Raw genomic sequence first — 23916 nt, 5'->3', positions numbered from 1 at the left:
ATTTCTCAATAGAGCTTTTAAATGCCTAACTAAACTATATTTCACCCACACATGACTGACATTGAATGAGACTGCTGTCACAATTGAGCTTTTCTACAGGTTCATTCTGGTTCAGATTTTTACTTGCCCTGCAAAGAAAATTCACTGGACCCACCAAAAAAAAAAAAAAAAATACAAAATATAAGTATTTTTTTATAAATATAAAAACAAGCAAACAGTGCAAGTAAAAAGAACAAATGAACAAGTTGCAAACAATAGCACAAATAAATAGAATCAGGGCAGGACTGAGGGGTCTGAGGCCCCTGAGCTTGAGTTTATGTTTGGGCCCTACATACAGTGCTTAGCATAAGTGAACACACCCATGAAAAAAAAAAAAATCATCATTTGGAATTTGATCTTAATGCCTTAATAAAAAAAATGAGGAAAACTCCAACCTTTAAGGACACCATTTTTTTTTTTTTTTTTTTTTGAATGAATAGTGTATCTTAAATTTTGTTCCTTAAAATACAGAGTGCATAAGTCTGGACACCCCATGTTAAATTCCCATAGAGGCAGGCAGATTTTTATTTTTAAAAGCCAGTTATTTCATGGATACTATACATAAAGTTCCCTTGGCCTTTCGAATTACAGTTTTTCTCGATTGTTTACACACATTTTCTGAAAGCATGCCTCATATTCTCAGAACTCTACACACAAATCCAAAAAAACACACACAATGGGCAAAACCCCTCAATTCTCCTGCAAAATGAAACTTCACATTCAAAACAATGTTATTTCTTCTCAAAATGGTATTTTGTTTTCAATTGACACACACAAACCATCATATGAATTGACATTTATAAGAACCAGTTGAACACTGATGTGCTCGATGTAAAACACTGATGAATGGAAAACACTTCTTCTCCATTCATCATAATGACTTAGCTATGGAAGCCCGTTTCCGCCACATTGAGTAAAAAAAAAAAGATTCTTTAAGTCATAATAATGAGAAACTTTCTCATAATAATGACTTAACATCTCGTAATAATGAGAAACTTTCTCATAATAATGACTTAACATCTCGTAATAATGAGAAAGTTTCTCATAATAATGACTTAACATCTCATAATAATGAGAAACTTTCTCGTAATAATGACTTAACATCTCGTAATAATGAGAAACTTTCTCATAATAATGACTTAACATCTCATAATAATGAGAAACTTTCTCATAATAATGACTTAACATCTCGTAATAATGAGAAACTTTCTCAAAATAATGACTTAACATCTCGTAATAATGAGAAACTTTCTCGAAATAATGACTTAACATCTCGTAATAATGAGAAACTTTCTCGAAATAATGACTTAACATCTCGTAATAATGAGAAACTTTCTCGAAATAATGACTTAACATCTCGTAATAATGAGAAACTTTCTCGAAATAATGAGAAACTTTCTCAAAATAATGACTTAACATCTCGTAATAATGAGAAACTTTCTCGAAATAATGACTTAACATCTCGTAATAATGAGAAACTTTCTCGTAATAATGACTTATTTTCTCGCACTTCTACGCATGCGCAAAGCAGCGGAGCAGAAGGGCGTGCCACACTAGCGACATCCCCTGGTCAAAGACGTGTAAATGCATCACAGCAAACATGGCACGCTCTGCAGTGAATAACATTAATGATAAATGATCAGTATATGAGACAGGCTTCCATAGATTGTCTTTTATTCATTTGTAATATTAATGTGTATTTTTGTGTATGAACAAGCAGCAACACAAGTGTGATCCATGCATTTCAAATAGATGGAGGAATGATAAGACAGCACACCTTTCCAAATCTGTTTAAGAACACTTCATCTGGAAATCTGTGTAAGGGTCCGTTCATACAGAACGCGCTTTTTCATTGCTTTTCTAGGCAAACGCACACTAGCGGACGTTGCGCTCGCTCTTCTGCAGCGTCGCGCGCATGACACGGCGTTCTAAAAACGCGGCGCTCAATTGAAAAGAAGTTCAGCTTTTAAAAACACGTCTCGACCTTGCGTTTTCCCCCATTCCACTGCCCACTTATGTGTAAATGTCCCCAAAGTCATAAACATCTTAAACGTGATTTCTGTATTGATATCTTCCAGATGAACCTGCACATCAAATATCCTAGAAGCATCTGCAAAATACGTGTTATATTAACACACATGTGTTACACTTAAACTTGACGAATAAATGTAATATTCCATCTTTAATCTGATAGTTTTGTAAATTCATGTAACAATTTCCATCAGTGCGCACAAGCAGGCGTCCTTCGTTACCATGGTAACCGTCCTGCTTCTGCATTCCACTTTCACACCTTATCGTGCGCATGGAAAAGTATGGAAGATATAGGCCTACTGATGATGTTATTTAATGATACTACAGATTGCACTTAGTAGATCAAACTGACTTTAATGAAAACAACTGTTTTGCAGAGCGTGCCATGTTTGCTGTGATGCATTTACACGGCTTTGACCAGGGGATGTCGCTAGTGTGGCACTCTCTTCTGCTCCGCTGCTTTGCGCATGCGAGAAAATAAGTCATTATTACGAGAAAGTTTCTCATTATTACGAGATGTTAAGTCATTATTTCGAGAAAGTTTCTCATTATTACGAGATGTTAAGTCATTATTTTGAGAAAGTTTCTCATTATTTCGAGATGTTAAGTCATTATTTTGAGAAAGTTTCTCATTATTACGAGATGTTAAGTCATTATTATGAGAAAGTTTCTCATTATTACGAGATGTTAAGTCATTATTATGAGAAAATTTCTCATTATTACGAGATGTTAAGTCATTATTACGAGAAAGTTTCTCATTATTATGAGATGTTAAGTCATTATTATGAGAAAGTTTCTCATTATTACGAGATGTTAAGTCATTATTATGAGAAAGTTTCTCATTATTACGAGATGTTAAGTCATTATTACGAGAAAGTTTCTCATTATTACGAGATGTTAAGTCATTATTACGAGAAAGTTTCTCATTATTATGAGAAAGTTTCTCATTATTATGACTTAAAGAATTTTTTTTTTTTACTCAATGTGGCGGAAACGGGCTTCCATACTTAGCAGTGTTTCCCCTACCATTATATAAGGGGGGCGCCCCGCCCTCCTAACGGCTCCCCCCGCCCCCCTTGGAGGTCAAGTAAATTTGATTTGATTTTCTTTATAGCGACAGATTACAATTTGTTATTTTATAAAAAAAAACCTAAATGGCCCTTAAGTAATATGTTATTTATCTTATTTCCACGATGGCATGTCTTTTCTGTCTGTGTTTACAATTATCCCAATGAGAGCGCACACTCACACACAAACAAACACTTGCGTCACATAACAGTTGAGCACTAGCGGACAGAGAGCGCGCGGCTGGAAATGTGTCGCTGAACTGAAGATGGCAACACAATACTCACTCTACTGCGAGTGCGAGTAGCAGCCGGAGTAGCTCTCCTGCTCCAAGTCTAACGCCCGTTTCACATATATTTCGTTTGCGGTGAGTATTTTTTTTTCCGTACCCATGTTAACAGAGCTTTCACACTGCACGAGGATGCAGTCCGTCGATGATCGATCTGTTCCAGTTGCGGTGCGTATACAGCAGTGCAGAGATCGTTTCTGCACCGAGTCTATTTCTGCTGTGCTGCAAACGCTGAATTAAAGTGACAGCGCATGTTTCGTGGTCAAAATGAACACCGATTGACCTGAAAATGTAGTAATTTCACCATAAGTGCGATTAATTAAATAAAATGTAGTAATCTCACCATAAATTTATTTAATTAATTACTACTTTTTTCACTTTAAGACTGAGTTAAAGCAAGGAAAACTACAATTTACCTCAACAAGGCAACATAATGAACAACACTCGTCTTATTCGTGGAGGTGGAAAAACAAGTTCTTTGTGACATGCAAGATTTATTGTATTAAAATTTAAATACAAAAGATTTTAATATAAGTACATGGTTAAATATTTTACCACTTGCTTGAGCAACTTAATATATAATTATATAGAAGTAATGTATTGAATAATACATTGTTTAAATTGTGTTTACGTGAACGCGCGTTCACAGCAGTGGTGCGTCTGACAGGATTATTCTCTCCAATAAATGCATCATAGAAATAAAAACTTCTCATAAAAAAAGCCCATTTAAAATTTATATATATATTGGTTAGTATTTATTAATCTTTTTTTAGTTGTTAGTTAAAAAATAAAACTATTTAAGCTCTGGTCCATTAATATTAACAAATACTTCTATAAATTTAACAAAGGTTATTTGCAAAAGTCAATTTTAAAAAGATTTAAATATGTTTATTTATTTTTTTAAAGAGATGTCTTATGTTAACATTTTTTAACTTTTACAAACCATTACCCTCCCAGACAACCAATTTATGTGACAGATAGATAGATAGAGATAGATAGATAGATAGAGATAGATAGATAGCGTCTGTGTCAATTTTCCCCCAAACCAACCAACAAGATATTAAACTATACATCAATTACATTGTACAAATTCTTACAAATACTTGCTTTCATATGTACTGAAGATGTAGGCCTACTTGTAGTAAGATATATTTTAAATTCTTTCAAAAACAGAAAAAAATGGTTTGTTAATGGTAAACTTACATTTATTTGCCAAAAAATATCAATTAAATTTATAACAAATTAAGTCAAATATTTTTGAGCTGAAGTCACAAAATCATCCGAAACACCAAATATGAAATGTAAATATTAAACCTCTGGTAGCTTAAAGGTATAGCGGAGGATCTTTCCGAATTTTACATGTTATAACATGTTATAATTGATTATGAATATTTGGATCAGTTAATAGAATTAACTTAATGTAGTAAAATTCATATTACAAACCATTAACATGTTTGTGCCATGAACACTAAGTGTTAATTGTTTATTAATTCTAAGAAATGTACATTTCCGGGGTAAGGGACATGTCTTTCTTACTTTACAGTACTACTAAGAGCAAGTAGTCAAAATCTGCATGATTAGGGACTCCAGTATAGACCCCTTCAATGTTTGTAAACATTCGAATGCTAGGTTAGGTGCGTGCGCAGAATGGGGTCAGAAAAATGGCACGGCTAATAGACCGGCATATTGTGTCAAGTTATGCACTGTCTTTGCCACCACAGGAACGGGAACAGAACCATAACAAACTTGTTTTAGTTAATGGCAACTGTCTGCCTGATCTCGAGCTCATAACAGAATGGGTAGACAACGTCAGCAAGTGGCCAGATATTCACTGGCCCACCATATACAGCTATCTGGTGGACAAGCCGAGTGTGTACATGCAAGAAAAACTAAGAGCCTACACAGTAAATTCCCCAGTGTTAAATTAAAACTGCTCAGAACACATATGGTCCCACTCTACATGGTGTTAAAATAACACTGAAGCAGTGTTAAAGTTAATGAGATAATTAAGTGATCAATTGAGTGATGATTGATCATTATTGAAGACACCTGATGTTAACAAGCAGAATAACTGAAGGAGAAAATCACAAATTGTAAGCCACCGTAATGGTGATGGGTGTTTGCTTTAGTTGGGCTCTTGACCCTTACTGTATATTATTAACTTTAGACTTTGTTTGTCTGCTGTTGTTAATTTATAGCAGTCAAATGAACAAAGGAAAAGTGTGATCTGATAGTGTTGGTTATGTTTTGACATAATCATGCTTTGATCTGAAAAATGAAACTTATTGAGATTTTGGTATAACTTGTTAGCAACAGCTTTGTGATTTTACAGCATATGATTATCAACAATTTTCTTATAATCCAATATATTTAAAAAACATTGTTCTGATCAAAACACTTTCAAATATATTTATTTAGAAACACAGACATCAATAATCAGCCTGTGAATCTCAACAATGGTGACAATAATAAAGCATGTTGCAGTGGCTGCCACCAATCACAACTCATTAATGGCTCCCATCATGCATTGCGGTATGAATAAATTATGATCTGAATTGTCTATGTAATTTACTTTTCCCAAGTGTCACCATTGTTGAGATGCATAGACTGAATCTTTATGTCTGTGTGTGCCTAAAATAAAGATTTTCTTTAAAAAAAAAAAACTTTTAAGAAATCTTTTATATTATATCTAAAATTCTGGATATTTATGCAGAATCACAATTATGCTGTAATCAACAACATAAATCAAAAACATAAAGTTCAAATGATGATTGTCATAACATAACCAACACCATCAGATCACTTTTTTTCTTTGTTCATCTGGCAGTTGTAAGTCAGATACAGCAGCCAAACAAAAGTTAAAGTTAATAATTTAAGGGTCAAGAGCCCAACTAAAGCAAACATTGATCGCCATAACGGTGGCTTACAATTTGAGATTTTCTCCTTCAGTGATTCTGCTTGTTAACATCAGGTGTCTTCAATAATGCTCAATCATCACTCAATTAATCACTTAATTGTCTCATTAACTTTAACACTGCTTCAGTGTTACTTTAACACCATGTAGAGTGGGACCATATGTGCTCTGAGCAGTGTTAATTTAACACTGGTGAATTTACTGTGTACAAATCGCTAGATGCTTATAATTACGTAGTCTGTGGGAATGTCCAGACGGTTTTATATAGCGATATAGGCGATGACTTTTGTGTGTTAAAAGCGGAGGTTTTACCGAGCCAGCGCCAAGGGAAAAACACCTCAATGTACAGTACCAAGCCTGGGTTGTGATCAACAAGCGGGAAGGCTACATCCATACTGCAAATTGCACCTGCATGGCAGAGTAACGTTAAGTGTTTATCATTGGAGACAGATGCACTGTAGACTGATTTCCTTGACTTGATGGTTTTATTTCCCTAGAAAAGCTACTGCTAAACTAAACGTGTGTCTGTCATTTCACCAATTAGCGTGGAAATCGTGTCAGTTGTTTTTTTGTTTTTTTACCTCATCACGCACTCAGACATGTCATTAAGACACATAGCACACGGTTAGAACAGGCATACATAGTAGCCAACTTTAAAAAAAAAATCATAGTAGGCATGTTAGTAGTATTTAGTATTTAGTTTGTAGCTATGTCTTACCTGCAGACCCATTTGCTGAGAGCAAGTGTTAATTTCATGAAGGATAATGGTTTGACATGTAAATTATATGTGATTTAATTTCAGGCTTGGGTCATGCTGCAATCATGCACCTGCAATTTTATTCAAAATCGAAATCTGTGTTAGAATGGGATGGACAGAGAAATCAGCAGTCACTTCTGGAGAGTGCAAGTGGAAAGACTTAAAGGGTTAGTTCACCCAAAAATGAAAATTCTGTCAGTAATTACTCACCCTCATGTTGTTCCAATCCCGTAAGACCTTCGTTCAACTTCGGAAAACAAGTTAAGATATTTTTTTATTAAATCTGAGAGCTGTCTCACTCCTCTATAGGCTTCTAAGGGAATGAAACTTGCTGGCCCAGAAAAGGTATTAAAGACATCGTTAATATAGTCCAAGTGACTACAGTGGCTCAACCATATGTTTATCAAGCGACGAGAATACTTTTTGTATTAAAAAAAAAAATGTATAAAAAAACCCGACTTTATTCCACTATTCATTTCCTTCTCTCTTGGCCTCGCGTGGATTCATGTAGTGCAGGGGTCGGCAAATAACTTTGGCTGCGGGCCAATATTTTTTTTAGCCAGTAGGTGGCGGGCCAGCTACACGGAGTAGGGATACAAATTAAACCGCTTAAAATACACTCTGTATTCACCCGCTTTATATCCCGACCTGAGGGTCCGCAAAATTTAGATCTCATTTCCAGAATCTCACATTCAAATGTCTCTAACGGAAAGAGAGAGATTAAGTAGCCTATAACAATTATAAATGCTATACAAAAATTGTGTTCGTGTCAATATAAATATTATTTTAACATTGTACTGTCAGCAGAGAAAAAATGTCACAGAAAAAATAATGAAATATAAATAACAAATAAATATCAAATCACTCAAGCAACATAAATGAAAACCATATTGCCCTACTGACAAATGAAGTTGGCTATTTTCTGCCAAACTATTTCAAACATCCTTGCAAAAAAATAATGTTGTTGACTTACAATGGTTTCAGTACCAAACAGCTCCTCAGAGCTAGGTGTAACTTACAGGTGGTCAGAAATGAAGTGCGGATGCGCTGTCAAAACATGTCGGGAGTGGGCAATTGTCAGTCAGACCGCCCGCTTCGTCCAAAGTATAGGTACACCAGAGTTCTGACCGCTACTGTCTATATATTTTAAAATAGAGTCCTGCACGGGTTCGGGTACCCGACGGGTCACCCGCAAATTTTGCTCAAACGGGTGAAAAATATCCAACTGTGTCGGATACCGCTGCGGGTCGGGTCGGACTCGGGGGAAACACGGGTTTAAAACAATCACATTCAAACGTAAAAATATGTGCATATTTTTAGGAACACATCTACAAAAATATGACTGTATTTCAAGTTTATAAAATAATTTAAAATCCACATCAGTTTATTTGTGCCACGCCTGCCCAGGAATCTATAACCTTACTTTAACTTTTAAAAATTCATCATAACCGCGCGCGCGATCTGCTGCAGTTGTCGAGATGGATGCTGAGGAGTTGAAGAAAAGAGTAGCTAGTGGAGATTGTAAAGTTGTCGACAGTCATCAAAAGTCAAGTCCAGTGTGTGGGAGAAATGTGGAGTTATCAGAAGAAAATATTGTGAACGGCTTATTTGCTGCATGCATTTTCGTGTTGGATAGCCGCAAATGTGGAACTTCATCGCAGGAAGCACGCAGATAACTGTGGTAACAAAGCAGTTCTATCGAACAGTATTTTTCAAATTTAACACTGTTAAGTATGTGTGGTGTGCAGCGCGTGTTTGAACCCAAAATTGTCAGATGTAGGGAGTCAAGTAGTGGAGTTTTGTACAGAATTTAGTGCAAATATTTTTTTTATCAGGTAATACATATTAATTATCAGTGTGTTATACCCGAATAAATAATAATGAAAAAAAGTTCAAAAGTCGGATTGTATGCGAATGAGACTTACAGGAGAGCATTGCTATTCACACCCTTATTACAATGGCTGTAATCTGTTACCACAATAGTACTTGATCTGTTTAAAATGATTTAATTGGTATATGTCTGCTAGGTGTTAAATTAAAGTTCAACATTAAATTTCGTCTAAACCTGTTATTAATTTTTTCTATTTTTTTATCTGAGCGCACAATCAGAAAATCGGAAACCGAGTCGTTATTCGTTTTTTTCATTTTAGTTCAGGAAATAAATAATGGAAAAACAAGTTGTTTTTCATTTTTTTTTTTTTTTTTTTTTTTTTGAACGAATGATACGCGCAGAATAATGATCTATTTGTAAACCGTTATTGTAAAATAAAAATAGGCTGATTCAAAAAAAAAAAAAAAAAAAAAACGGACTTCCAAAATAATCCGGCGGGCCAGAAAATATTGCTGGCGGGCCAGTTTTGGCCCGCGGGCCGCCTATTGCCGACCCCTGATGTAGTGTAACAGCGTAGCGCTTCTGGGTTATACTTCACACGTAGGCTCACTATTGGCTGACGCTGGTCATGTGTGTGATACGTGTGACGTACAACACAGAAGCGCTACGCTTAAACACTACGTGAATCCACTCATGGCCAAGAGAGAAGGAAATGAATAGTGGAATAAAGTCGTTTTTTTTGCGCACAAAAAGTATTCTCGTCGCTTGATAACTTAAGAATGAGCCACTGTAGTCACTTGGACTATATTAACGATGTCTTTAATACCCTTTCTGGGTCAGCATGTTTCATTCCCTTAGAAGCCTATGGAGGAGTGATCATTTTTCATTTTTGGGTGAACTAACCCTTTAAGCAGGAAAGAAGTCGAACCAGCCCCATTAAAGAAAATCAGCTTCCACAAACCAAAGAGGACAGGCAGGCTAGACAGTCAGCTTCCAGAAATGGTCAGGAGTAGATCTAGTGCCACCGCCAGAGCCACAGGCATGTAATAGTTGACAGAGCATAGATAAGATTCCTTTTGCAAAACGTTCATTTTGTTTATTTTCATTACTCCTCCCAAGTTTTTAATTGTGCACTAACCATTTAAAATGATATATTATTATATAAATTGAGGGAGTGTTAGATACACACAAAAAAATGTTTAGTGTTATAATTGTCTAGTTCTCATTTCACAGTGTTGACAGATGATGACATCAAAGAGTTGCAGATTATAGCCCCTGGTGTTGCAGTACTGACAAGTCTAGAAAATAGTGATACAGACACAGCATCCGATGCTGATACAGAGGAACACTCAAACTTACCAGAGCCCTTGACTGCTTTATTTGATGGAACACTCAGGGAACTCTCACCACAAGAATTGCAGGTGAAAAGTGAGGACACATTTCACAGACTGAAGAATAAACTACAACCTCATCAATGTGAAAGGCTGGAATTTGTCACATGACAACAATCAAGCTCAAAGGATTGGCAAACCTACAGGGCTGGTCGAATTACAAGTACTAGGTTTTATCGTGAGACTACAGCTGACAATATCAGCAACACCTACCTGAGTGAGATAATGCAGTACAACCACACACAGCTAAATGTCCCATCTGTTCTCTGGGGTAAGTCCATGGAAGAAGCTGCAAGACAAGCCTACACGTCCCTTATGGTCGAAAACCATCAAGACTTCAGTGTAAGTTCCTGTGGCCTAATGGTGCGGCCTTCTGATCCACACCTCGGATCATTCCACGCTGCCTGAGGGCCAAATCAGTATTCCACATGTGCCAGATGTGGGCCGGATTTGGGCAGACACAAGACCATTCTGGTCTGTACACATTCATGTGTTTTGCTTTCAATGCTATCAGGCTAAAGTTAGCATTTCCCAGATCAGCTATTGCATCTTTAAGTAAAGATTATGGAAGCTTGTTTCCGCCACAAAATAAAACATTTTAAAAGATAATTGCGACTTTTTATCTCACAATTGCGAGTTTACATCTCACAATTCTGACTTTATTTCTCAGAATTGCAAGATATAAAGTCAGAATTGCGTGAAATAAAGTCGCAATTGCGTGTTATAAAGTCAGAATTCTGACCTTTTTTTCTCGCAATTCTGACTTTATAACACGCAATTCTGACAGTTTATATCTTGCAGTTCTGACATCTTTTCTCAGAATTAAGAATTAAGAAATAAACTCACAATTGTGAGATATAAAGTCCAATTCTAAGGGAAAAAAGACAGACTTTTTTTTATACCTCAGAATAGTTTATATCTCACAATTATGACTTTATAACACACAATTGCGACTTTATATCTCCAAATTGCGACTTTATTTCTCAGAATTGCGACTTTATATCTCGCAATTACGACTTTATTTCTCAGTATTGAGACTTTATATCTCGCAATTCTGAGAAACAAAGTCACAATTCTGACTTGATATATCGCAATTGTAAGAAAAAAAGTCAGAATTGTGAGATAAAAAGTCGCAATTGTTATTATTTTTTTATTATTCAGTGGCGGAAACAAGCTTCCATACAAGACACCCCAGGTGAATAGAAAAATGACTAGATATCACCATACTCCCCTAGTCGATTGATTACATTAAGAATTGCAAAAAATATATATATATTACAAGTTTTCTGAAATGTTGTGTTTAAATATGCAAATGATACATTATCTAATTAAATATGCACTCATTTGCATTCATTGCTAGAACAGCAATCTGAACATTGGATAAAGCCAGGTTCAAATTGAGGTTATTTAAATAAATTACATATTAGAGTCAACGTTTTTTAAAGTGGGGCTTTTGTATTTCTCTTTTTATCACTCCGTACATCAGAAAATACTGTCAACAGCCAGAAAAAAATTCACCAGGAATAGAAATTTTTTGGAATAAAAATGTATAAAATCAGACAAATTATATACAAACCCCTCTTGAATATATATAAAACCCTCCAGAATATAGATAGGAATAAAACTGTAAAGTTTGGTGTAAGTGCTGAATTTGAGATTTCTGACTCTAAAAACTTTATGAAAAGCTAAAAAGCCCAAAATCTCAAAATTGACAAATGCATGAAAAAGCTGTGTTTTTGCCTGTATTGTCTCACCTTAACAGTCTGATGAATAATTTAGCACATTAGTGATAAACCAATAGGCAGATTAATTGAACAATATTTGTAAACCGTGATCACTTAGCTAATAAACTGTTAAATATAAAGAGCTGGTTTCCACTGTCATTTCCAAAATCTAACAATAGGCATATTAAAGAAAGTAAACAACTTATGCATTAATAGTTGTTGTCGTTTTTTATAACTTAAAATGTTTGCTGAAATTTTCTTTATTATGAATATCTGTATTTATAATAATCAACCATTCTACTCTCTAGATTTTATAGCCAGTATCAGCCATTTAAAAAAACATAACCGTTGAACACTAGTTACAAATAAACTTTACATGGGGATAGTTCTACAGATAAAGATATCTATCATGGAAAAAAATGGCTTGTTTATTTTGCTCAATATTTGTGTTGTACAGCAAAAAAAAAGCTACAGGAGTTTCAACTGTATTCCAACTGCCATACTTTGCTCATTTGCGACCCATGGCTCTAATACTAATTTACACTTGAAATATAAATAAAAACCCGAGCTCGGCGCTCAAAGCTCTCCACGAAGGCTCTGCGGATGTAGCGGTGTGGGATTACCTGAGCCTGAGGCACGATGATCTGAGACACAGTGGTGCTTTGACCAGGCCTCCGGTTCACGCTCATCTGGATCTGCAGGTTGTAGTATCTCTGATTTTTGTGACTGATGATGCCCTGCATGTCGATACAGAGATTATCAGAGTGGATCAGGTATGAGCGGGCCTGGACCACCAGGTACCTATTGTCCCAGCGACTGATTAAGTTTTGCGCCTCGTTTCTCCATCGACTGCCATTAGTGATTGCATTAGGCGCTGGCTCCGCATGAAAGGTGGTTTTTGTCTTGATACCTTTGTCCTCCTTTGTGCATATCAGTATTTTGTTACTTGGGGTTCTCCTCTTGCGATGTCGAGAGGTGATGTAAGTGCACTCTCCAGATTCAATGGGTCCACAGTAATCGTAATCTGACTTTGAGGTCCAGCACCAGTTGTATCTATAACCATGTAAGCCACAGGAGTGGTCTGAGCGACAGGGCTTGCCTTTACAGGTTACATCTACCTCTGGAGAGCAGTAGTCCCAGCTGTTGGCAGTGTGGCACCAGTAGTAACCACCACTCTCATAATACTGGCACTCATCTGTGCAAACATAATGATATTTAGTCCGGTGGAGAAACATCTTTGGTTCCACGAGCCCACAGTAACCCCAGCTTCCCTCCTTCAGCCAGCACCAGTTGTAGTTTTGACCTTGCTTTCCACATGGACTGTCTTCTTTACACTGCTTGTTCTTGTAATCTGTGTTTTCTGATGGCGAGCAGTAATCCCATCCCTGTGCAGTATGGCACCAATAGTAGAATGGATTTCTTTTGTCACAGTGGTCGTAACACAGCGATCCATAATAAGATCCATAGTGGTTCTCGTCCATCACAAGTCCACAGTATCCCCAATGAAAGGTATCAATTCTGCACCAATAGTAGTCTTGACCATGCTTCCCACACGTACTGTCAGCCCTGCACTGCCTACCCCAGTAGTCCATGTTTTCCTGAGGTGAACAGTACATTTCTTGCCATTTTCCATCTTTATCAGTCTTGCACTTGAACTCGCCCCAATTGATCTTGCAGTCTTCAATACACCGCGTCCCAAGATGAGTCAAGAAAGTTGTCCCATTGCTCGGCCACAGTGAAAAGAAGAGGAGGAACAAAACGAGAGAGGTGTGTAGATGTCCCATTTTTTCTGTGAAGAGGAGAATGAAGTGAAGAGTAATTTAACATTTTTAGCTGTGACCATTCAACTCCATTTAACGTGGCATACATTTCAAGTTAACGTTGAATGTTTGGCCTGATCATATCCATTCAAGTTTGCACATGGATGATTATGAATGGTATGTATCCACTCCACACTTGTGCACATCTTGTTTCTGTGTGTGTGTTGAAGAACCCTATCATACAACCTGAAAACAAGGTGTGTTCAGGTGCATTGTTGGCGTGTTGCTATTTTGAGGCAACTAAAACTTTTATTTGTTATTTAAAGGGTGCATTAGTAATGTGCGCCTATAGGAGGGTCCACAACGCGCATACACTACTTATTACACACACAGGGATGCGCAGCAGCACACAAACATGTTAAATATTAAAAATAAAAGGATTACAAAAATAAAAGGATTGCAAATGTAATAGACAGTTCATATGAACAGAAATGGAAATAAAGTAAAAAAAATATATATTTAATCAAAAATTAGGATGATTTTTGCTTTAAGTGTCAGTGTACAATAATTGAGAGGAAATAGTATTTAGAAAAATATTCAGTAATATGAAAAAATATTTTGTAATTTCAGCAAAAGTAATCAACAAATTATAGTTTGGTAACCCAGTCAACACGTTGATCTCACAGTGAGCTAAAAGTGTAACCTTATAGTGTACTCACTGTGTGATTATGGCCACAATATGAGCTCAACCCAGCTAGAAATGTTATTGGATGTGAGCTCTAACATCGCTCAGACGTCAGATTTTGGTTGAACATTAAAAATAAAAATAAAAAGCACTAAACATTTTGAATTACTGTTTTATTTAGAGGCACTCAAACCTCAAGAATCGGTGCGTGAATCTCATGTCACCGACATGCTTCATACCGCAATGCATTCTGGTAGCCACTGATGAGTTTTGTATGATGCACCCAGAATGCACTGCGGTATGAAGCATGTCACCGTTATTGAGATTCGTGTGCTGATTCTTGAGGTTTGAGTGTCTCGTTGAAGATGTTTAAATTTTATTGTGCACAGTTTTTGTTTTTTATATAAAATACTCCAGGTTTGTTGATGAAATATTGCAGGATCTCATGCTGTAGAAATCCTGGATTGTTTTGATCATGAAAAATTGATACCAGAGATTAGTCCCTGGAAGAAATCAGACCGCTACATTATAACAATATCTTTATTATCAACAAGTAGTCAGCATACTTGAACACATTTTCTCTTGCTGTAATAAACACTTATAGCAGCCAGAGAAAAACTAACATCAAATAGCCAAGGCCAAAGAGCCCAACTAAATCAAACACCGATCACCACAATGATGACCAAACCAAACTATTACTTTCAAACAAACTTCGACATCTAAACCTCTTTTAAGAGGTTCAGTCCTGTGTCTGCTGGGAAACTTCCCACTAAAACTTTATAAGAATGTTAGGGATAATGTTCTATCAATGTTAGGACTAAACATGTTTAAAATGTTTTAGAGAGTGTTATCCTCCCTTTAGGAGAACATTCTGGTAACAAAAATAAAATTATCTACAGAAAACATTACAAGAACATAACATAATGCTCTCAAAACATTTATAGAACAATAACATTTATATCTTGGATGAGCCCATATTGAGATCATCGTATGAGCACACAGTGAGTGCGCTGTGAGTTACACTTTTAGCTCACTGTGACTCACATGGCTTACATTGTGACCACATGGTGTGAACTCCCTGCGCATCCATGCAGCCTAGCATGGATAAGAGCAGGGAGATCAGCAATAATCCCCCTTGGGGTAAACAGAACAGAACCAACATGAAAATTTGCAAATATATTTAATTCAAGATTTTAAAGTACAACATTATTCGATAATTATTCTGATTCAAGGGGAATCAGAATGTCAAATCCTGAGTGGGCGAGAGGAGGAGCTGGGGATGGAGGAGGGTAATTAGCTCCTGATAAACACGATAGCTGCTGATAATACTGAAGGAGCTTATATATGTATATAGTGACAGGCGTCGTATTCCTATAGGTAGATGTGGATCAGCTGAGGGTCAGCTGATGCGAGCTTGACAACGTGACCTGCCAGAACTAACGCTACACTTGATTTCTGTCAGGACCACTACCGGCAAATTTGATTGACAATTAGCATACAGTTTGAATTGGCGGTATGGTTCCGTTCTGGGGGAGAACTCCCTGCGCATCCATGCAGCCTAGCATGGATAAGAGCAGGGAGAGCAGCAATAACCCCCCAAAACAAAACCATATGCCGATATCCCCCAAAACCAACTGACAGCGCAATCTGGATGCTTTTGTAGTTACCTGAGTGAGCCAAGGCAACAAGCATGTTGCCAATACCTGAAAAGCTTGAGCAACAGCATGCTACCAACAATACCAGAAAGCCTTAAGCAACAATTATGTTGCCCTTACCTAGATGGCCTAAACGAGTATGTTGCCAATACCCACATAAGCCATAGCAACAAGCATGTTGTCAATACCCGAAATGTTTAGCAGTAAACATGCATATTGCAATGAATGACATACCACCTGAAATGAAGAAGTGAAAATTAGATATAAAAATGAATCAGCTGCTTGCTTGTTGTATATTATCCGCAGTCAAGTTCCAGTTTCTTTGAGTGACGCCTGTGAGCTAGAGATGAGAGATGGAGATTTAATTTTCAGTTATCTTTTTCATTGTAAATAAGTACTGAAGTACACAATACTGAAGTAATCCTGGTAGAAACTTCTGGTCCACACAAAATTAGCAACACTGAATTAGAATTAGCTGGATGGTTTAATGTAACAAGCATGATGCTGATGCTTGGATACATTAAGTCAGGTTTGATACGTTATTTAGGTTTGAATAAATTCCAATCACTAGACAAGTTATCTGTTGACGGGCACTACGTACACTGTCACCTGTCAATGATTCATAACCTTGTTATACTTGGTTGTAGTTTACTTCTGTAGAAAAGAGAAAGTTTATAAAAAAATTATATATACACACATTTTGTTATTATAATTTGTACACACTACCCCCACCACGACTGAGGCTGATAGAATGGTTACATCCTGATGTTAACATCATATGTTGAGCACTATAGATCCAATCTAATTGGGGAAGCATCACACCAAGCTGGAGCAAGCAAGGACACATGGCAACATGCGTGTTGCTGTAGCCAATTTAACAATTGTATGGGATCTATTGGGGGAAGCTTACACCCCTAACGGCAGCAAAATCTGATACAACAAGCATGCTGTATAATCGCGGAACTATTGCTAAACTAGTGTAGTTTGGCAGGGGAAGCCTACACCCTACAGCAATAGCTCTGACTAGCGACAAGAAAACTAATACAACTAGCATGTTTGTATAACCATAGGACTAGTATTAAAAAAGGTGTAGTCCAGTCGGAGAAGCATACACCCTCTAGCTCTGAGTCAGATGCAGTGTGCAGTGCGCAGCTAAGCAATGACATACAGTGTGCTTCCTCATTAATGAACAGGATTACTGCTCCCGTCCTACGGATTCCTTTGGCTATGGCGGTGAAAATGACGACTCCCATGATTCCACACTCCTTCACAGGACCATCAAGCTACAATGTTGTTAGTGTTGTTGAATACCAGACCTCTGCGGTGAATGTACTGTGTATTTTGCACAAGTATGTTACCGATATCTAGATAGCTTTAGCCACAAGCATGTGGTAACTTAAACACATTATGTTGCAATAATCAGATAGAATAAAGCACAGGCATTTTTCCAATGCAACCAGATAGCATAAACAACGCTTGATTACTATAGCATGTTGCTGAGGACAGTATGCACAAGCCGAAGTAACAAACACATATTCGATAACATTGCTCTAGCAACCACCATACAGTACTGATAGTAATGTTGCTGAAATTACAGCATATTACTGATGCCTGAAAAAATTAGCACAGCATGTGACAATGACACAAGGTATAAGCCTAAAACACAGCCATGTTCCAAATAACGACTGGGCTAAATAACCTTAAAAGTAAAATAACCATGTTTTTAATAGCAACTAACATCTTTTAAAGCAAGCAGTTTTTAATAACCACTAGATAGCCTAACCTTAAAGGTGCCATGTGTAAAAATTGAGGTAAAAATATCCCAAAAATGAGCTACACGCATCAAAAGAATGAGAAGAAATAAGGGCGATGATGTCATTAAAAAAATGTCAAGTTATAGTGCTGCAGAGATATCAACCTTAATTAGCATTAGCATTACTAGCCATGGCCCGACAGGTGTCGTAATACCAGTTTTGGCCATGGGAGGCGGTATACGGGCAACATAACCACCAGCCAAACATGCAATACACGAATAACTCGCACGGTTTGTGGGCGTACTTGAACCTGATGTGGAAAGTACAGCCCACTACTACATTTCAGTTCAGGGAAGAGAGCGGAAGGATTGGCTGAAGCCCTTGGCAAGAGACCCCAACCACCATCCGCTGCAGGGGAAAAAACGCGCTCTGAAGCACAAATAAAATCTCAAAAGGCTATCCGCCACACTGGCGGGTGAACGATCATACCAAAATATGACATTTTAAGCGCGCACGCGCTCTTCTGCCTCTAAGAACTAGCAGAGAGAGCGAGAGCGAGCCCCGGCCGCGCGCGCGCACTCACTCACTATATTCAGAGCGGTCAAGTTTCCCCGTACTTTTTGACAAGCGTCCTTGACAGGGCGGCCAGAGCTTCTTTGCAGCTCAAGTCGGCGGCGGTGTATACAGTTTTAGTAACGCTCTATCTGTTGACTGCGCTGAGGAAAAAGCTCCCGCCACTGGAAGAAGCGGTCGCCGCTCATTTGTGTCGTCCTGTGCACCCATCAAAGCCGTGCAGAACGTCTTCAGCACTCACGGATCGCGCATACTCCGCCGCTGGCCAGGCTGCTTCTGCTTTACACACCCTGGACGCACGAAACGTAACGGAAAACATTGCAAGGTGTAATGAGACCGAATGTTTTTTGGTGACTAATGATAACTTAGCTAGAAGTGGTATTGCTAATGAAAATCGAACTTGATATGCTGCTAAATTAGCTTCAGTCGGGCAGCATACGTAACACTCTAAATAGATGTTGTCCCTATTTTAACTTGTATATATGCAGCTAAGAAGGTAGGGGCGGAGCATAGAGACTATGCCGTTTCTCGTTTGTTACTCTAGAGTAGACCAATTCACTTTCTGGAGGTATACTGCCCCCATCTGGTATGGAATGTGGAGTATGACTTGATTTTTTTTTGCCAGACATGACACATGGCCCCTTTAATGCAAAAAAATGCATTAAAATGAAAGCACGGTATACAATACACTGTAGCTTTAAGAACTACGTGTTTCCAAGAACTAGGATAGACCAAGCGTGTCCGAAGTGACTCAACTGAATTTTGACTGTTTACTGTCTTTTTTTAAAGCTGTGCCACATCAGAATATTTCCGTTTGCACCATGAATTGTTAATTCATATCAAGCAGCTGCTTGAATCTGTGCTGCATAGCGCTAAAAGCACAGCGTGTGCAACGCGATCAGTTGCCAATGACAACACATAGTAACGCACATAGCCAATATGATCGAATAAGCCTAGAAAGAGCATTTGAATGAAAACGACTAAGTTAGAATAGCCCAAGCCATAGCATTAGCAACAAGCATGTTGCCAAAACCCTGATAGATTTTAGCAATGAACATTAAAAAGCTTAGCTTTGTGAAGACTTTCAGAGATTAATGGAGAATGAATCACGTCGAGTCCTGTGTCAATAATGCAGCGATGCGAGCAGCAATGCAGACTGAGGTCACTTCCAAATCAGGCAACTTATGATCAATGCAGCAAATCTCGTGTTCAAGTTTAAGATGAATCTGAGGTGAAATCCTTGTGGGGAACGAATTCCTCTTGCTAAATTCCCGATTGCACGATTCCTTGTGAGATGATGTTGTTTGCTAGCCTGACTATGTCAGACTTCGTACTTCCGCTCAATTTCATTTCGCTTCTGTACCATAGACAGTATATAAACTGGACACAGCGACCCCATTGGATTCAACGGAGACAAGTGAAGTCAATAAGGAACTCTTACTTCCTGGGGGTCGAGCGTACTGCGCAGACCAGGGTTCGAATTACAAAGTGGCTTTCGGGGGAGCCCTATTTTCCGATCCTCCCTGACTGACTTTAACGCTTTTGGTGCATGTTCGGGCATTTAAAACAATAGGTTTACAGTAAACAGTACAGAACGTACTTGGTTACTTACGTAACCTCGGTTCCCTTAGAGATAAGGGAACGAGTACTGCGTTGCCTTGCCGTGCTATTTCTCTCACGTCAGGTGTTTTCGCTTCAGTCGATTAGATCTGTCATATGGCGAGTTTTCTCTGTATTTATACTCTACTATTTGGCGTGCAGAGTCTGGCAGGGCGCCAAGCGCTCCTATTGGATCGCGCGCTTCTGCTTTCTCGCCATTGGTTTGTGCAGTTGCCTCAGCACAGCCTATCAGCGCGCTCGCGCGAGCTCTGATGCTCTCACCTGTGCTGCTGCAATGCGTTTTAAAATAAAGGCTTCAATATTCTCGAGAAAAGGAGTTTTCCCTTGTACAGAATGTACAAGAAATGTACAGAAAATCAAAATCTATATGCGACACAAAAAATGGACAGTGTTTTAGAGCTCCCCCTAAATGTCTCAAAGTAGGCTTTCAGGGGAGCCCAGGTCCTTTTCAGGGGAGCCGAGCTCCCCTTAGCTCCCCCGTAATTCGAACCCTGGCGCAGACTCAAACTGAGCTTGACGACGTATGTGACGTGAGCAACCCATCTGTCTTCTAGTAGCTGTGCCGAGAGAAATCTGAATCATTCCCTTCCGAATCTTGCAGAGACGGATAGTGTGAGTAGGGGGTGTCCATGAGCTAGCAGCAGGAGAAACTTGTAGTAGGTATTCTGATTAATTACTTTGTCATTTTGCCTCCACGTCCCCCCGATTGCCCGCGAGCTTCTCCTCCTGTCCATACGGTAATCTCTCTATGTGTGACAGAGAGTCGCGTGGTTATGACGCAATCGTTAGCATATTTTTTCAAAAATTGCTTCTACGGGGCCATAACGTAAGCTACAATGTAATGGAGCCTTTTATACATTGTCGTGTTTATTTAGAAATAAATAATGGACAAATGGAGTCTTTAAACGCCTCAGATGTAAAGTTATTCGCTGTGAAAGTGACGGCAAAATAAACGGGAGTCAATGGGATGCTAACAGCAGGTGGGAGTCCGCTAGCCAATGGCGGCGCCCGGGGGTGGTACGGAAATCGAGCGCTCAATTACCCCCCTGTTCTGTACTCAGTCTGAGACAGCGTCATAGCTTTCAGAATCAGAATCAGAATCAGAAAGAGCTTTATTGCCAAGTATGCTTGCGCATACGAGGAATTTGTCTTGGTGACAGTAGCCTCCAGTACACATACAATATAAAGTGACAAGACAAGTAACATAGGTATAAATAAAAAATAGAAAAAATAAAAATAAAATAAAAATAAAAAGATTATAAATTATAAATATATATAAAGTTATAAGGTGCTATAATGAAATGTCTGAGGGAAGTATTGCACATGTTTGTTCCACAGTAGCGGAACATTTAAGTGTTCATGAGGTAGATGGCCTGGGGAAAGAAACTTTTCCTGTGTCTGGTTGTTTTTGTGCTCGGTGCTCTGTAGCGTCGACCAGACGGTAACAGTTCAAACAGAAAGTGTGCTGGGTGTGACGGGTCCAGAGTGATTTTGCGAGCCCTTTTACTCACTCTGGATGAGTGCAGTACTTTGAGTGTGGGAAGGGTAGTGCCAGTGATTCGCTCAGCAGTCCGAACTATCCGCTGTAGTCTACGGAGGTCGGTTTTGGTAGCAGAGCCGAACCAGACGGTGATGGAAGTGCAGAGGATGGACTGGATGACAGCTGAGTAGAACTGTACGAGCAGCTCCTGTGGCAGGTTGAATTTCCTCAGCTGACGCAGGAAGTACAGTCTCTGTTGGGCTTTCTTCACAATAGAGTCTATGTGAGTGTCCCACTTCAGATCCTGAGAGATGGTGGTGCCCAGGAACCTGAATGACTCTACTGCAGTCACAGTGCTGTCCATGATGGTGAGTGAAGGGAGTGCAGGGGGGTTTCTCCTGAAGTCCACGATCATCTCCACTGTTTTGAGCGTGTTCAGCTCCAGGTTGTTATAACTGCACCAAAGAGCCAGCTGCTCCACCTCCTGTCTGTACGCAGACTCGTCACCGTTCCGGATGAGTCCGATAACAGTAGTGTCGTCCGCAAACTTCAGGAGCTTGACAGAGGTGTCTTTAGAGGTGCAGTCATTTGTGTACAGGGAGAAGAGCAGTGGTGAGAGAACACATCCCTGTGGAGCACCGGTGCTGATGGTGCGGCTGTCGGACGTGATTTTGCCCATTCTGACTAGCTGTTGTCTGTCTGTCAGAAAGCTTGTGATCCATTGACAGACGGAGCTAGGGACAGAGAGCTGGGTCAGTTTGGTCTGGAGCAGTGATGGGACGATGGTGTTGAAGGCAGAACTAAAGTCCACGAACAGAATCCTTGCATAGGTCCCTGGTTTGTCCAGATGTTGTAGGGTGTAATGCAGTCCCATATTGACCGCATCATCCACAGACCGGTTTGCTCTGTAGGCAAACTGCAGGGGGTCCAGCAAGGGTCCAGTGATGTCCTTCAGATATGCTAACACCAGTCTTTCGAATGACTTCATGGCCACAGATGTTAAGGCAACAGGTCTGTAGTCATTGAGTCCTGTGATCTTTGGTTTCTTCGGGATTGGGATGATGGTGGAGCGTTTAAAGCAGAAAGGGACTTTGCACTGCTCCAGTGATCTGTTGAAGATCAGTGAGAAGATAGAGGCCAGCTGGTCAGCGCAGGTTTTCAGACAGGCTGGTGAAACACCGTCTGGGCCTGGTGCTTTCCTTCTCTTCTGTTTCCTGAAGATCTGACGCACATTATCCTCACTGATCTGAAGTGCAGGGGGGGAGGGGAGGGGGATGGCTGGAGGTGTTGATGGCTGTGTAGAGAGATGGTCAGGGCGGGTATGGGGTGTCTGATCGGGGGTCTCAAATCTACAGTAAAAGACATTCAGCTCGTTCGCAAGATGCTTATTGCTGTCGATGCTGGGGGATGGTGTCTTGTAGTTGGTAATGTCTTTCAGGCCTTTCCACACTGATGCAGGGTCGTTGGAGGAAAACTGGTTTTCCAGCTTTTTGGCATAGCTCTTCTTAGCCACTTCAATCTCCTTTGTCAATGTGTTCCTGGCCTGATTATACAAGATCCTATCCCCACTCCTGTAGGCATCTTCTTTGACCTGACGAAGCTGTCTGAGTTTTGGTGTGAACCATGGTTTATCATTGTTGAATGATAAGTAAGTCCTGGTAGGGATGCATAAATCCTCACAGAAACTGATGTATGATGTTACAGTCTCTGTGAGCTCGTCCAGATCGCTGGCAGCAGCTTCAAAAACACTCCAGTCAGTGCATTCAAAACAGGCTTGTAAAACCTGCTCTGTGTCGTTGGTCCATCTCTTTACAGTCCTTATTACTGGCTTAGCAGTTTTAAGTTTTTGCCTGTAAGTTGGTAGAAGATGAACCAGGCAGTGATCGGAAAGTCCTAGAGCTGCTCTGGCGACGGAGCGATATGCATCCTTTGTTGTGGTGTAGCAATGGTCCAAAATATTATTGTCTCTGGTGGGGCATGTAATGTGCTGTTTGAATTTAGGCAGTTCACGTGTGAGTTTTGCCTGATTAAAGTCTCCGAGAATGATAAGAACAGAGTCCGGGTGTTGTTGTTCTGTTTCTGTGATCAGATCAGCCAGCTGTTGCAGCGCCGTACTCACGTGTGCTTGCGGTGGAATGTAAACACTGATGAGAACGAGCGAGGAAAACTCCCGCGGCGAGTAGAACGGCTTACAGTTAATGAAAAGCACTTCCACATCAGGACAGCACATCTTCCTTAACACAGTTACATCAGTACACCACCTTCTGTTGATGTAAAAGCATGTCCCACCACCGCGCGTTTTCCCCGTTGACTCCATATCGCGATCCGCTCTGAACAGCTGAAAGTCC

The sequence above is a fragment of the Rutilus rutilus genome, assembly GCF_951802725.1.
Source record: "Rutilus rutilus genome assembly, chromosome: 1".
Lineage (NCBI taxonomy): Eukaryota > Metazoa > Chordata > Actinopteri > Cypriniformes > Leuciscidae > Rutilus > Rutilus rutilus.
Note: the sequence above shows the minus strand (reverse complement) of the source record.